Source organism: Simochromis diagramma, unplaced genomic scaffold (assembly GCF_900408965.1).
Source record: "Simochromis diagramma unplaced genomic scaffold, fSimDia1.1 OVJJ01000583.1, whole genome shotgun sequence".
Classification (NCBI taxonomy): domain Eukaryota; kingdom Metazoa; phylum Chordata; class Actinopteri; order Cichliformes; family Cichlidae; genus Simochromis; species Simochromis diagramma.
The window spans coordinates 1,150,406-1,165,032 of record NW_024387285.1 but is presented as its reverse complement, the minus strand read 5'-3'; the positions used below and the strand labels follow the sequence as shown (position 1 = coordinate 1,165,032).

Genomic DNA, 14,627 nt, shown 5'->3' with positions numbered 1-14,627 from the left:
AGGTTGCCCCGTTAGACAGAAATCCCCTCAAAACAATATCCCTGCGGCCCTGCGAGGGAAAACAATTAAAAAGGCTCGAGAAGTTTCCAATTGAGCTCAATGTGCCGCAACAGGAAGAGCAGCACCGAGACAGAAGCCAGCAGCCAGACAGAAAACAAAGGAACTTCCGCAACTCAACAGGAAGCAGCATGAAGCATGGCTGCTCTGCAAACACAAACACACGAATATATACGTATGCATACACAAAAACACACACACAATCAGCCAGGTAAAAACCTGACATGCAGACACACTCTGGCCCACAGAGGCCCCACGCAGAGAGCCACGTTTACATACATACAGTATAATCTGCACAGGTGCCGAGGCCTAATCCCTGCATGAAAAGGACAAAATCCCCTCTGAACTAGCTCAGTTTAACCCCAGTGGCACGTACACAATGAAGGTAAACACACACACAAACGCACGCACACACACTTTATAAGCCAAGTTGCTGACTTCAGGCCATTTAAACCACATGTTCTGTTTCTTTGGTGAAACTTTAACATTTCTGGAGTTTTGCCGATAAAAGTGCTGATAAAACACTTTAAACACGACGCTTTGAATCCTGCAACATTGTCTCCTCCTCCTATTGTGTCCATGCACTCCATCGCCTGCCATCTCACCTTCTGCTTCTGTTTTTTAATTAAACAAAAATATATTTGGCTTTTAAAAAATTAAAAGCAGAAAGATATTTTTAAAAGGGTGGCAATGTGAGTGGAGAGGACAGGTAACAGCTGACATTCGCACTGAGCAAAGTGAAAACAAAGAGGCAGCACAATGTGCGTCTCTGGTAACCACTAACAGGAAGAGTGTCCAGACAAAAGACTCGCTCCCTTCATCACTGAGTCTAACCAAAACAAGCCGATAACATGCGTTTTCGCTGAAAGTCTTACGATCCAAAGCAGTTAATCTGGCCGTTAGACGCGTTTGCAGCCCTCCCAATTCCTCCTGCTCCTCTTCTAAATTTGTTTATGCCCAACAAAGAGCACGACGCCAGCTCAGGCGCAACAGTGTTGCTGTCTGCTTTCATTGTTTGTTTTTCTGAGCCTGGCGCTGTCTCTGAATCCAGCGCACACAGAACCTCGGCTGCTGCTTTCTTTCAGTTTTTAGGCAAACGGCGCTTCAGCTGCTGCTGTACTCACCACCTGGATCAGATCTGAGCAGAGCGCAGCTCGGTGGAAAACTGCTTGCTGGAGGAAGAGACAGAGAGGTGTTGTTGTTGGGGGTTTTTTGCACTTCTTGTTGCTTTTTGGACTTAAAGAAATGATTGTCGGCGTCCCAGGCTCTGGTCCATGGGTGATGCTGCCAGATGGGAACTTATTGTTGCCTCCTTTGGGTGATGACGGTTCTCATTTTTCCCCACACGGGCTTTTGTTGTGCCTTTTGTGTGCGCAATGGACTGGCCTGGTTACTTTACGAGGACGTCACCACGTGGGAGGGAGCGTGAGCTTTGATTAACAGCCCAGCTGACCAATAGATGCCTGCGCTGCCTTCAGGCTCCCTTGGGAAAGATGGATTCCAGATCAAGAGCGCAATTCAAGGTAAAATGGTGTGTTTGTGCGATTTTAATGCCTGCCATTCTCTTTAAATCCACCCTTTGAGAACTCTTATTTTATAAAAAGCACAACTCTGTTTTAAAGTTTATTTGTAAACTTTAATCTTGTAAATATTTGTCTTTGTTTACTGGTACATTTGTACTTCATTTACTTTAGATTACCAAAGTATTTTCGACTATTTTTTAAAATGTGATTTCCACTAATTAGTATTTATATCCATATTTACAAGATTTCTTTTGAAACTTTAAATGCTTTTGGATCCTTTTGGAAAGCCATACTTGGAATTTTTAGTCAACGATCTATCCTTGCTTTATTCTTATCCTGCTTATCCACTTCAGAGTCATGTGGAAGGTGGAGCTTATCCTTGCCTTCAGACAGTTTACAACCAATTTCCAATCACCAATTAACCTAACATGCTTTTGGACCATGGGAGGAAGCCGAAATGCCTGGAATGGACACGCAAACACCACACAGAAAGGATCAGATTTGACTTTTGCTTGGACAGGGAAAGAATCACTTTCTTATTTTAGCTCAATACCAGCAGAAAGCCACCTGGCTTCAGCTGGAATATGTGCCAAAGTGCAACAACATCTATGAGACATGACAGCTAGCAAGCTAAAGAAGCACAAATTTGGTCCCCTCCAAACATGCCAGAGGCAGTCAGAGGTTTTTGCTGGACTGTGTGAGAGGTAAAGGAGGCAGGCTGCATGCCAGTGGAGATAACTGCAGAGCCATGAAAATTGGTGCCTCAATTTTTTTCTTGTTATTTAGGTTACATTGTTAAATCGTTGTTTAAATGATTAGTAGAAATTGTTTTTGTGGATGGATTTATGCTGCTTAATTTGGTTTTATAAAACAAAATGTTCCCAGAGTCTTCCACCCACATGTTCAGCCACAGTTTTTCTCTTTGTGAGTTTGAAATTGGTCATAAATGGCATTATCACGGTTTCCTTGTATCACTCTTTAGATGTCTGTGTTTCTGCTGTGACAGACTGTCATCTACTTATTTCCCAGAAAAGACAATCGCATATTTCTGCTTGGAGACCACACAAAGGAGGGAGAACCCCCCCCCTACATGTTATTGTTTTTACTGTCGAGATTATTTCCCATGCGGCTTGAACGCACCACAAAAGGGAGGTGGGAGCGCGCAGACACCCGGATGTGTAAATAAATACAAGATGAGAATATGAATCTGGATTCTGTCCTCTACTTCACACACAAAGCAAAATAAAAATCAGACACACTCGTGTGTGTGCAGCTCGGTTCCCCACCTGCGGATCTTCGAGTTAAATGAAGAAGATGATGCGTTTGCGTTCCCTCCAATCACCCCGATGATTAATTATTTCAAGATCAATAATAATTAATCTGTGAGTTAACCAAATAGAACTAAGAAAATGATTGTTTTCATGTTCTTTACAACTACACAGTCAGACTTACATCATCCGGAAACGTCATAACTGAGTAATAACGAAATAATTAACGGTCGTTTTTCTAAGAGGCAACAACATAGGCGATAAAACAAAGCCTACCACTGTGACAAAGACCAGCAGGTTCCTTCAATGCTCTGTCACGTGATGAAGATGTTTTTATGGAATAAGAGGCACAAAAACAGCAGCCTTCCTCCTCACCCTCCTCCTCCTCCTGCAGCTGCTGCTGCGCTGTTTATGTGTCAGCGCTGCATCATCCTGTCACTGGACATCACATCTGGAACAGGACGCCACGAATGATCACACCAAACATTAACAAAGGTCTCATATTAAATAGTACAGCTTGTCCTCTTCTTACCCTTCCGCTCCTGGCGTCGTGGGCGCGCTTACCTTAAACAACATTTCATGTTTCTCCTTTTGTTTATTTTTAAAGTGTTTCATAACAATAATAATGAACTGTATCGTGAGGACTGTCGTGTTGTAACAAACCCTGAGGGGCGATATTGCTTCACCACGAGGGCGGCTGATGATGATGATGATGATGATGCATGTAAACACAATATTGCAGCTTCCTTCAAGAGGTGCAGGCAGAATGCGCGTGGACGTTATGAAATCCGTCCTTTCGCTGTGTTTTTGTCGCCTGTTCACGTGGCATTATAAGCCCTCCCCTCCTACCCACCCCTACACACACACACAAATCTGACCGAGATCTGCAGCCAAAAAAGCGCACCGATGATGATGGTGGTGGTGATGAAGGCAGCGCAGATAATCAGCTGAAAGCAGCGGCAAACCGTGCTTTTTTCTGCTCTTGAACACAACTTGGAGATCAAATTACAAAACGTGTCCCATTAAAGGAGAGGATGTTGTAACCTTATAATTAATGTAAGCAGATTGGTAAAGCCCCACGGTTACATAAATCCACCCGAGCTGCCATCCTGTAAGACCACGGACTTCCACAATGGGGACTAAATGATATCATCTCAAATTCTAGAGGGTGACACCTGATTTTTATTTCTTCCCCGACGCGTCAGACAGTTTAAACCAGCCCCACAGACACGCAGAGCAGGCTTTAAATACGGAAAAACTCCTTTGGTGCAACAGGAAATAGAGTGTGACAAGATCTGCACACACTCTTCTAAAAGCACCACAGCACGGGTGTATCTGACCAGTACATGCGTGTCCTCCAGCAGGTCACTGCTTCTGCACTTACCCCAAAAACTCTTCACCTTCCTCCCCGTCAGAGAACCAAAACAACCCGGCCAAGAAATCGAAGCTTTTCCCTCTGAACCAGCAGTGTGGATATCAGTTTAGAAAACAAACAAAATAAATAAATAAAAATAAAATAAAATAAATGAGGATAGCTTCACCGTCCCATAAAGGCAGCAGCAGCCTCTTTAGGTCGAGCCCAGAGCCATTAAAGTCTCCAGAAACATCAGTGTCCTCGTTGGAGTTTCAATGCGTTCACAAAGCAAAAGCGTGAAGAGTGCAGCGTGGGCGAAATCCCCAAATCCCATCCGCTTGTTTGGGATCAGAGCGAGTGCATGCTGGGGTGCACCTCTGTACCTTCAGCTCTCCGACATCAGCGGCAGGACAGGCCGAGCTGTCCCGACTGCGGCCTTTTTTATACTGAAATCCTAATTAGCTCTCTGATGCGCGCACAGCCGCGTTCACGGCCGCGGATCTGTCACTTATAAGCGTCGCCTCGGTGTCTGCAGCTTCTCTTTAGCGTCAGCGCCGCACGCTTAGAAGGAAAACTTGAGCAAAAAAGTGCAGAAAAGGCGCAGTTTTATCTCCATCTATCGGTGATGCGTTTAAGTGTCGCAGGAAATGGCCGGTGTCAGACACAGCCCGTGAGAAAACCACGCGGAAACCCAACTTCAGCACAAGAATGAGAAATGAAAGAAACTCCCCCCCCCCCCCCCCCCCCCACACACACACAAATGCAAACTTCTAGAACTATCCAAGAAACAAACAGCACCTTAAACAGTTTTCTGTCTTCCATTTATTTCACGTTATTCGTTTTCTGGTGTTTTCATTATTTTTTTTCTTAGCTGTATAATTTGTGGCTTAAAAGTGAGCGAGTACAATCTACAATATGTATCCACAATTCACTCCTGCACCTCTTTGCTGGCTAACCAATCGTCCCTCTCCTTTCATTTGTGTTATGACTCTTCATATGTTACATGTCATACAACCTTTACCGGGCCAGTCAAACAGCACTGTGACAAGGAACATTTCGCTGTTACTCTTCACACAAAGGCAAATAAAGACGTGTTTTTTGTGTTTTTTCGTCCTTAAAATTCGCTGTTTGGAGAGGTACGTGAAGGCAACAGCAGCCTAGCTACAAAGCCTGCTCTACAAATAGAGTCCAATCAGCGAGGAGAAAGATCTCCATGTACCCAATCAGCTGCGGCGGAGGGCGGGGAGACGCGATTACAACCAATCAACTCGAGGGCAGGGAAGTGGCTGCGCGCCCGCGTGGCTGGTGGTTGTTTTTGGCTGCGCGCGCCACCGATACGCGTGCCATAAGAACAATACTTTAGTGCGCATGCGTGGACACATTGCAAGCACGTGGTCGAAACAAAGCTGGTAAACAAAGCCGTCAGAAATGAATCCATCTGATCGCTGCTCAGTGACGTCTTCACTGCAGTTATTTTTGGTTTGAATAATTTTGAATATATTTTTGCTTTCATACAGCAAAATCTGCTTTTACCTTCGTAAATGTCATGGGTTAAATTTACATCTCCCTGCGATATTAATATATTAATATGTATGAACGAAGATGCTTTTTAAATTTACTACAAAATTAAAAGCAAAAGACTCGAACTTCTGACCTGCTTTGGTTTGTAGCTGAAAAAAAGTGAATGAGGTTTTGAATTTATGAATCAGTCACGGGACATGCCGCAGCACATCATATTAAACTGTACCGCAGCACCACCTACCGGACACACTGAGTACTACTAAAACATTCAGTACGACAAACGTGAATACTTCTGGTCCCCTTTGAAGTTGGTTTGGTCCCGCTTTAGGTGATAAATTCTCTATGGATGACTTTTTCCTAAAGACAGTATAAAACTGCTGAAGTTGTTGTTTCCTCTAAAAAAAAGATTATGCTACTAAAAATAAATAAATCAATAAATCCTGAAATGCCATTAGGTTTTGAATCTGAGAAACATGCTTAAATCTTTGTAAATACTTTTATGCTGATGTGACCCCTCCTACTCATTTAATGAGAAGATGACACATATTTCGAGTGCTTACAAAAAAAGAAAAGAAAAGTACCAATGTATCCCAGCTGAAGTTCAAAGAAAACACAGGTAACAGTTTGGGACAGAAAACGATGAGTATACAATGATGATCATATAAGATCATGAAAATAAACAGAAGAAGCTGGGAAAACATATCTTCAAATAAAATATAGCATCTCTGTCCTTATGATCAGTCATTTTTATTTACTATTAATAGTATTTGCCATCAATCCACAAAGACTTTAGAGCAGTCACACTTACATCACTGGTCACAAAGTGCTTTGAACACCTGGTGAGAGGTACATGGTCTCACAAAACGAGCATCTTATAGACCCCCTGCAATTTGCCCACTCAGGACTCAGGACCGACTCTGCTGCATGTACTACACACTTTGTGGACTATTAATCTGCTTTTAACAATATTTTAAAGAGTATTTTATGTATGTAGATGATACTACTTTAATGCGTTCTTAAACATTGTGACAGGACAAACCTCATCCTTGACACTGTAAAGACTTCAGGCGGAAATAATCATCCAGCCTACTTTCATTAAAGGGAGCCGATCCAGCCCGTGACTGGACAGAAGCACCTTGGGGCTGTGCTTGAAATGGGTTCCTGGCACAGCAAAGAATGTAGTTTCAAAGGAAACTTTAATCCCTCAATGTGGACTCCAACATGAGCCATATGCTCTGTGCTTTTATTGAACGTTTCTGCCTCTTTGTATCATTTGTTGGTTTGAAAAGCCCTCTGAAGCAGCAAAACGTCCATTAGAAAGAGTAACAACAGCCTGTAAACTGTCAGGAATGTCAATACTGAGTCTGGAATGCACTTACAGGCAGTAAATGGCCTGTATTTGTGTGTTAGGAGCAAGGCAAACACTGCTGTGAGTGATGGGAGGTGTCAGTCACAGGTGTTATTTGGATTTGGGGGCTCTTGCTTATATTAAATCCAGTATTTAGTGATTGTGGATACGTCATTTTTATTCCATCAGATTTTTACGCCACACTTGGCATTAAAATTGTAGAATTCACCATCAGTAGGTTTAGAGATCAGGACCAGGGAGATGGTATTTGGGTAACTGGGATAGTATTTGTCAATCAGCCTGTAATCAATCATTTGTATTAAAAATATTTAACTGAAATGAAAAAGCCCCCAAATTATACAAAAAAGTAATGTCTTTGTTTTTATACTAGAAAAATATAAAATATTTCATTGTATAAGATGCATTAGAGCTTCATTTAAACACCACATTAAAAAAAAAAAAAACAACTTTAAGGATTTTCTCCCTTTGGAAAGTTTTTCTGCCGTGTGTGTGGTTTTTTTTTTTTTTTTTTTTTTTTTTTTTTTTTAAATAACGCCCTCTATAGGCTGTACTCCGTATTTCAGGTGTTTATAGATTTCCAGCCTTTTCATTCGGACTGGTTGTGCGTTTTTCCAGACACCGGGACATCGCTCCATTTTGGGGCCCACTCAGCTTACAAAATAAACCTAAAGTATCCTTTTAGCTGAAGACTGCGCCCTCCAGTGGTTTTCTGTGGTTAAAGCAAAGTTTTTTATCCAGTTGATCTTCCTCAAACATGTCTCCTCTTCAGCACGATGGAAATGTTGCTTTTAAATAAAAGTTGTAAGGATTAAATCATCAGTTGGAGTCAGTGTGCAGAGCTGTTTTTGTTTGTTTTTATCGGTTAATGATAAAGTGAAGAACGATGTTAAAAACAAACTGAAGCATAAAAGCAGATGAAACTAAATTAGTAATGCTGTCAAACATTTCGGCCATGAGTACTTTTTTGGGTTTGGTGCCGAGTAGAGTTGACTTGCAGCCGCATGTACCTCTGCTTGTCCAACAACCAATTAGAATCCAGGACTGATACGTGCTGGCAGGAAACACCTCAAATGCAGCACAAACTTTAATGTCTATTTAATTGTCATGGCAGAGTTGCAAAGAAAAACATTAAAGAACAGATCTTTCAAAGTAGCAGTCAGTCTTTAATAATAGTGAACGCTTCGTTCAAGTCAAATCCTTCACACGACAGCAAAATTAAAACTGACCAATCAATTCAGAACAATTTCTATGGCAGGTTGAAGAGAAACCCTTAAAAATACAACCAAGGATCTTATTTATTTATTTATTTATTTTCCTTTCAGAAATGTTAACTACACAATTAAAGGTTTATACTGATCAAAACATACAGAGTGAAGTAGTTCCACTGGAGACAACTCAAACAAGATTAGTGTCTGATAGAAACATAACATTCATTTTACAATAAAAATATCTGCACAAAAACATCCCCCCCCCCAAAAAGGAAAAAAAAAAATCTCAAAAAAGTGTTACGCAAAAAAATAAAATAAAATGTTTGCTTTTCATCTTTTCAATACAGTCACAAATCACACAGCTGTGGCAACAAATCTCTTTAAAATTTACAGAAATGAAAGGTAAGGATAACCCCCGAACCCCTCCCACCCCCCAGACTTGATTGTATTCATTTTTAAGCGCATATACTGCAATTACAACGGATTCCCGACTGAACGAAAGCTGCACATCAAATCTCAGATATCAAGACTATCAAAAAAGGCACAAACAGACAGGTTGCACAAAGAACTCAGCAGAAGCTTTTTTTTGTTTTATACAACTAATCCCAGTAAGATTTCCAGTGCCCTTAATGTTCTCGCTAACCCCCCCCCCCCCCCAAAAAAGGCTATCTACAGGCGAGTCAAGTCCCGGCAGGCACCTCGGATTACAAGTCCCATCCCAAGTACTGTAGAAGCAAGTGCATTTAATAATCGTGTGACAGACGGGTGTATGCAGCGAGCGCTGGAGCACTGGGACAGACGAATCTCAGCGTCTTTTAATTTGAGTGCAAAAACTGTCATTTCTGCATCAGAGTTTTGGTCATGAACTATATTTTTTTAGTTAAATCTCTGCAAACTGAACCAAAAATAATCTTTTTTCAGATGTTAGCAAAGAGGGAAATCTGATCCAAAAGATTAAAGTATACATTTACAAAGCAAACTTTATTTGTACAGGTCTGTGAGTTTACCGAAAGACCACGCAGTTTTACCCTGATCACTGGGGAAATGTGTTCAGCTGGACCTTTTTTTTTTTTGAACTTTTGAAAGTCACAAAGTTTTACTCTCTTCTGTAAAACAGTCAAGGTTTGAGGTGTCTCCTCTTTATGTGGATTTTTCTTTTTTCCCTCTGATGCTGATTTGTTTGATTTTGTTTTAAAAACTACAATAAAGTTTGTCTTGGTGGAAAAACGTGTTGAAAGGTACTTTTTGTCAGCAGAATGAAGAATCTGCTTCTTTGACTTCACGTTCAGAACACCTTCCTATCGTGTTTATGCAATATCAGCAGAAACTGAACTGGGGGCCAGCTGTACTGCCATCTGAGTTTATACCACAAGATGGCGCAATGAAACCAGGTGAGCTTAAGGGCCTCAGTCACACAGGCTTAGAGCATCCGCAGCTCATCAGGTTACGATTTTGAGCGGCTGCTGTAAGGTCGACTGCTGAGTAATGCTGTGGTAGAACAATGGTTGGTGAGAGGCTGCAGGAAGCTGCGTGCTGTTATTAAGTCAAAGTAGTTTCAGACCTTGTGACAGGCAAGTCCCGTAGTTTGCAAGAAACATGCCGACTCGTCTGCAAACACCTGTGACAATGAGACCAAGTTACTAACTTACTCAGTGGCTGTTTCTTCCAAGTTTTGGCTGATTAGTCAGCATCTCCCTGACAAATTACAGGTGACTGCAGCGCCCTCTTTGCAGCTCTCAGCAACCCAGCCAGTAAAAACCGTGATCTAAACAGAGACTGACAGGAGGTCGCGAACCGGCCTCTAGGGAAAAGGGCAGGGCTAAAACTAAATTTACGAGAAAAGGGGCACATATCTGGAACTATCTGAACACATCGATGGGTAACACTGCCCCTAGTGGTAAAAGTTCATTAAACTCTGCAGAGGGTCACTGCAGAAAGTACCTTTAAAACTGCATCACTTCATTTACTACCTGAAGCTTGTGTCCATTCATGGATTCTCGTTTTTCTCAATTTGCCATCTTTGCTTCTCAGTGAACGGTTCGCTCTAAAGACGACTCCAATTATCCGTCAGTTTGTGCAAAGTTACATGTTCTTTCCAGAAAACTCAGCAGACCCAGAAAACATTTGCTTTCGTCTTAAGTCAGCGCGTTAATCTCGAGTCTTAACGCTCGTTTTTGCCACTTTCATTGGCGTAACATCACGTGGCTGCAGTGATGTTGACGTGTACTCGAGGGAGGTGTCAGTACGCCGTGACATCACAGTTGGGAGTGGTCAGAGGTGCAATGGGCTGGCTGGCTGACCGATTATGGCTTGAGTGCATCTCAGCAGAGCTCCGGCGTCCTGTCGTGGCTCCGCTCAGCTTCAGTCTAATGTCATTTAGGTCAGAACTAAAAAAGTAAAACTGAGGTTCTTTGGCTCTGTGATTTATTATCGACCAGAGCAGCTCCGCCCTCGGGGAGATCAACTTTAAAACGACTTAAACTTGGCTCGTCTCCTCAGAGAAACATAAAAATCATGAGTTTACCTCTGCGAATGACCACATGCAGGGAAAAAAGGAAAAATCTTTTAATAAAAGATTTCAATTTTGTACTTTAAGTGCAGCAGAGTCAGATTCTTGAAGAATCCATTCAGGTAGATTTTAAATTTGATGTACTCTGAAATGTTTTAATATCGTAACTAACACGAGTCATGCACACCTTACCAAGAGGTTTCAATTTGAATATGCAGTTCTGCAACCCAACCTAAGGTCAGGTGTGCCATTAAAGCCGAATAGATTTAAACAAGCTGAAGCTTTGGGGATTTCATCCCACTTTTGCTCCCCAAAAGTTTCCAAATCCACACCCACACACACACACACACACACACACACACACACACTGATATATGTGTTATTTTTAAGCTCCTCTCACTTGAAATAAAACCTTCAAATTCAACAGTCTTTAATCAGCAGTTACTGACAAAAAGTGGAATTATGGTCTTGACTTCTGCTGCATTTCTTTTTGTGTTTTTAGTTTTACTGCAGTCGGCTGCTGGCGCTGACGCTGCTAACGGCTATCAGCGTTAAAATGTGCAATTTAAAGCAAAAAAAAAACAAAAACAAAAAAAACCCCACAACAAAACAAACATGATCTGTTATATCTGAGTATAATTTCTAACTTTATAATGCCTGGATCCCATTTGTCAGGTTCAGGAAACGTACGTGTGTGTGTGTGTGTGTGTGTGTGTGTGTGTGTGTGTGTGTGTGTGTGTGTGTGTGTGTGTGTTTGGCATAAATACAGTTATATGGTTATTCTCCTATTTGCAACCACAACAAGATGTCTTACAGCATGCAGATGGAGTTTATCTAAGAAACAAAAAGTTGAAATCTGAAGAAATAAAGAAAAAACAAGACAGAAGAAAAATGGACAGAGAGGTTGTGAAAGCGACAGAAAGAAAGAGGACAAAAAGCACCGTGAGTGTGTAAAGTGTGATATACCACAAAAGATAGAACGGACAGAGCCTGGGCGCTCTCCCGGCAGATCCGCCCGGTTTGTGTGGCACTTAACATCGTCGTCTTTGTATACAGAGCTTTTAACAGTCATGCAAAGGGCACAGTTTTATTCTAACAAGGCGAGAGAGAGAGAGAGAGAGACAGAGAGAGATCAACAGAAACTCACAAAGAAGAAGAGAAGAAGAAGACAAAGAAACAGGGAGGCACAACAACATTTCCTCCAGACAAAACAAGCGCTGAGCGGTAACTGAATTCTTGTCCTGATGCGGTAAAGCTCCCCCAACCCACCATGAAAAACACCACCCTGTACATACAGACGTGTGGGAAATTCCTCACAGCTAAGGTGGACACTTTCCTCCTCCAGCTGATGAGACAGGAAATCCTAATTCTCACCTTTAAAATATCTTAAGACTCTTTAGGCCATATATTTATATATGTCTTTATAGGTATACATTTGCATTCGGGCCTTGTGTGTGTTAATTAAAATACAGCGTTTGATAAAACATAGGTCCTCACTGACTGATGGCTTGTTGCCTGCAGACCCTCTGGCTGATTCAGTGATTTCATTGCATAAATCTGGTTGTTAAATTTGGATTTTTTTTCTGAATAGAAGAAAAACGTAGACTGCATCCCCTGTAACACTGCGACGAGCATTAGAAAACTCCGATCAATGATCCTTAGATGTAACCCTCTGTTGTTTGTGCAATGAAGGCAGAGAAAAGAGCAGCTAGTCTATGACCATCATTCAACTGGACATTAAAGGTCTTGAATAGTAACCCCCCCCAACCCCTGTTGTTTGAGACACACAGGTAGAAAAAAAAATGCTTAACTTGGCTTAAAACACACAACCCCGACCACCCCTGTAAGCTGTGATGTGACCCCGCCCTCCCCTCACCTGTCCTCACCTCCGAGAGAGAACGAGAGAAAAAGAAAGCAAAACGGAGGATGATCTGATTGATTGATTCCTGACGCCATTCCTGAGCAAAGTGGATTTGACGAGTGAGACCCAAGGAATCCAGGAGATGTGGACATCGGCAGAGGAGCATTCAAACAAAAACAAACCCAAACTAAAAAAAAAATAAAATAAAAATGAATAATAAAATATCACAGCAACAGTGTGGAGGCGGGGAGGAGCAGTGGCAACGCAGGAGCCAGTCCGCAGAATCATCTGGAAGGAGAAGAAAACAGAGACGCCGTGATGAGCCGCCATACTGAACCCAAGACTCATAACACTGAGCATCCAGCAGAGGGGGGGTGGAGCCTATCCCAGCTGTCGTAGGGCGAGAGGCGGGGCACACCCTGGACAGGTCCCCAGTCTGTTGCAGGGCCAACACACACAGATAACCATTCGCACTCACATTTACACCTGTGGGCAACTTAGAGTTTAACATGTGGGGACAGTAAGAAAGATGGTTTTAAAAAGCTCTCTGTAGCATCATTATATCACAGCTTCAGGGTCATCATTTATACTTCCGCCTTAAATCTCATCGGTTACATCATAAATCAAACCCTATGCTGTGACCTGGCATGTATGCAACTCCCTAGAAATGTAGGTACAGGCGACGACTGATTGGCTTGTCAGTCACGCCATTTCCTCCGTCGCATGTGCAGCCATTTATTCTGACGCCTTTTTTTTTTTTTTTTTTTTTTTTTAAACGAACGGAAGAGAACGGATCAACTCAAAGAGAGAAAATGAAGCATGCTCACCGTGCCCACCATTATGTAGCAGAATATAGAGATTAAATGCAGAAGCAAGACCTCAAAGGGTTGATGAATGAAGCAGCAGGTGTCTTAATAACAGAGCTGTGATACTGAGAAGTCACTTAACAGCTTTTTATCCTGGCTTCAAACTTTTTTAATATAACGGTGCTTTTTCAGTCTTAAACTTCATCGACGTCCAAAGATAATCACATTATTGTGTTATTGTGTTTGTTGTACCATTTATTTGTAGATTCTAAATATATTTTCCCTTTCTGATCTGTGATGAAATCACTCCAAATCATTTGTAATACTAATAAAACACTTAAATAGTTATTTTAGTCTAATCTCGCCTATAATTACAAAAATAATATTTTGGCGCTTACTGCTGTTGCAGCAGGGGGCAAAAACGAACCTTCTGGCAGATCTAGTGCTGACGCCCGCACACAGTCATACAGTAGCTTTGTGGGGAGGCTGTAGGTCAGGAGGTAAAGCAGCATCTACTGATCGGAAGGCCGGTGCTCCGATCCCTGGCTGCAAGCCACATATCCCTGGGCAAGATACTAACCCCACATCACTTAAACATAGAAGAAAGTGCTTGCATGAATGGGCGAATGAGGCTGTTGTATAAAGCACTATATAAGAATCAGTCAGTTTTACAATGCTATACTTTTCCTGTACGTTTCACAGCGCGTTTATTTTTAACCCCGGTCCACGTTTGAACTCTTCCTCTTTCATGTGAACGTGCTGCATAGATAAACCCCGGGTAGATTTATGCAGCTGATAACTGTGTTCACGTGACCCTTTAGCCTGATTGCTGATGTTAGATCAAGCAAAGCTACATAATGGAAAGCTACCCTGGCTATGATGCATTTGCTTCACAGCCCAGGTCCCAGGAGATGAGTGCAGCGCAGAAAGGCAGCATTTTTACAGATAACCAGATCTGCAGATACTGAAACAAGGAACTAAAAAAATGCAAACATGCTCGGTGCTCTAATCTGGGAGGTGTCGCACCACAGACTCACTTTCACTGCACTCGTGTTATGCTTCAAGACATGCACAGTGGAAACACAGTAATTACACACAGCCCGTCTTGTGCACAAAGAGGATGATGGGCTATAAAATGTAGAGCTGATAGC

The 14,627-nt window shown here is 42.1% G+C and overlaps 2 protein-coding genes across 5 annotated transcripts in view; both read right to left on the bottom strand.

The window, feature by feature from the left end:
* The window catches only part of ypel1 (yippee-like 1), a 30,682-nt gene extending 25,837 nt beyond the window's left edge, over nt 1-4,845 (bottom strand). Inside the window, exons 1-2 of one of the 4 annotated variants that reach the window (XM_040003536.1) lie at nt 3,381-4,226; nt 3,224-3,299 (exon numbers count right to left, since the gene is read on the bottom strand). The gene's annotated coding sequence lies outside the window, so the exon portion shown is untranslated. The other 3 variants (XM_040003534.1, XM_040003535.1, XM_040003533.1) reach the window with 3 other exon arrangements.
* Nucleotides 4,846-8,369: 3,524 nt separating this feature from the next.
* Nucleotides 8,370-14,627, bottom strand: part of mapk1 (mitogen-activated protein kinase 1) — a 37,441-nt gene continuing 31,183 nt past the window's right edge. Inside the window, exon 9 of the mRNA XM_040003532.1 lies at nt 8,370-12,958. The gene's annotated coding sequence lies outside the window, so the exon portion shown is untranslated. The remainder of the gene's footprint in view (nt 12,959-14,627) is intronic.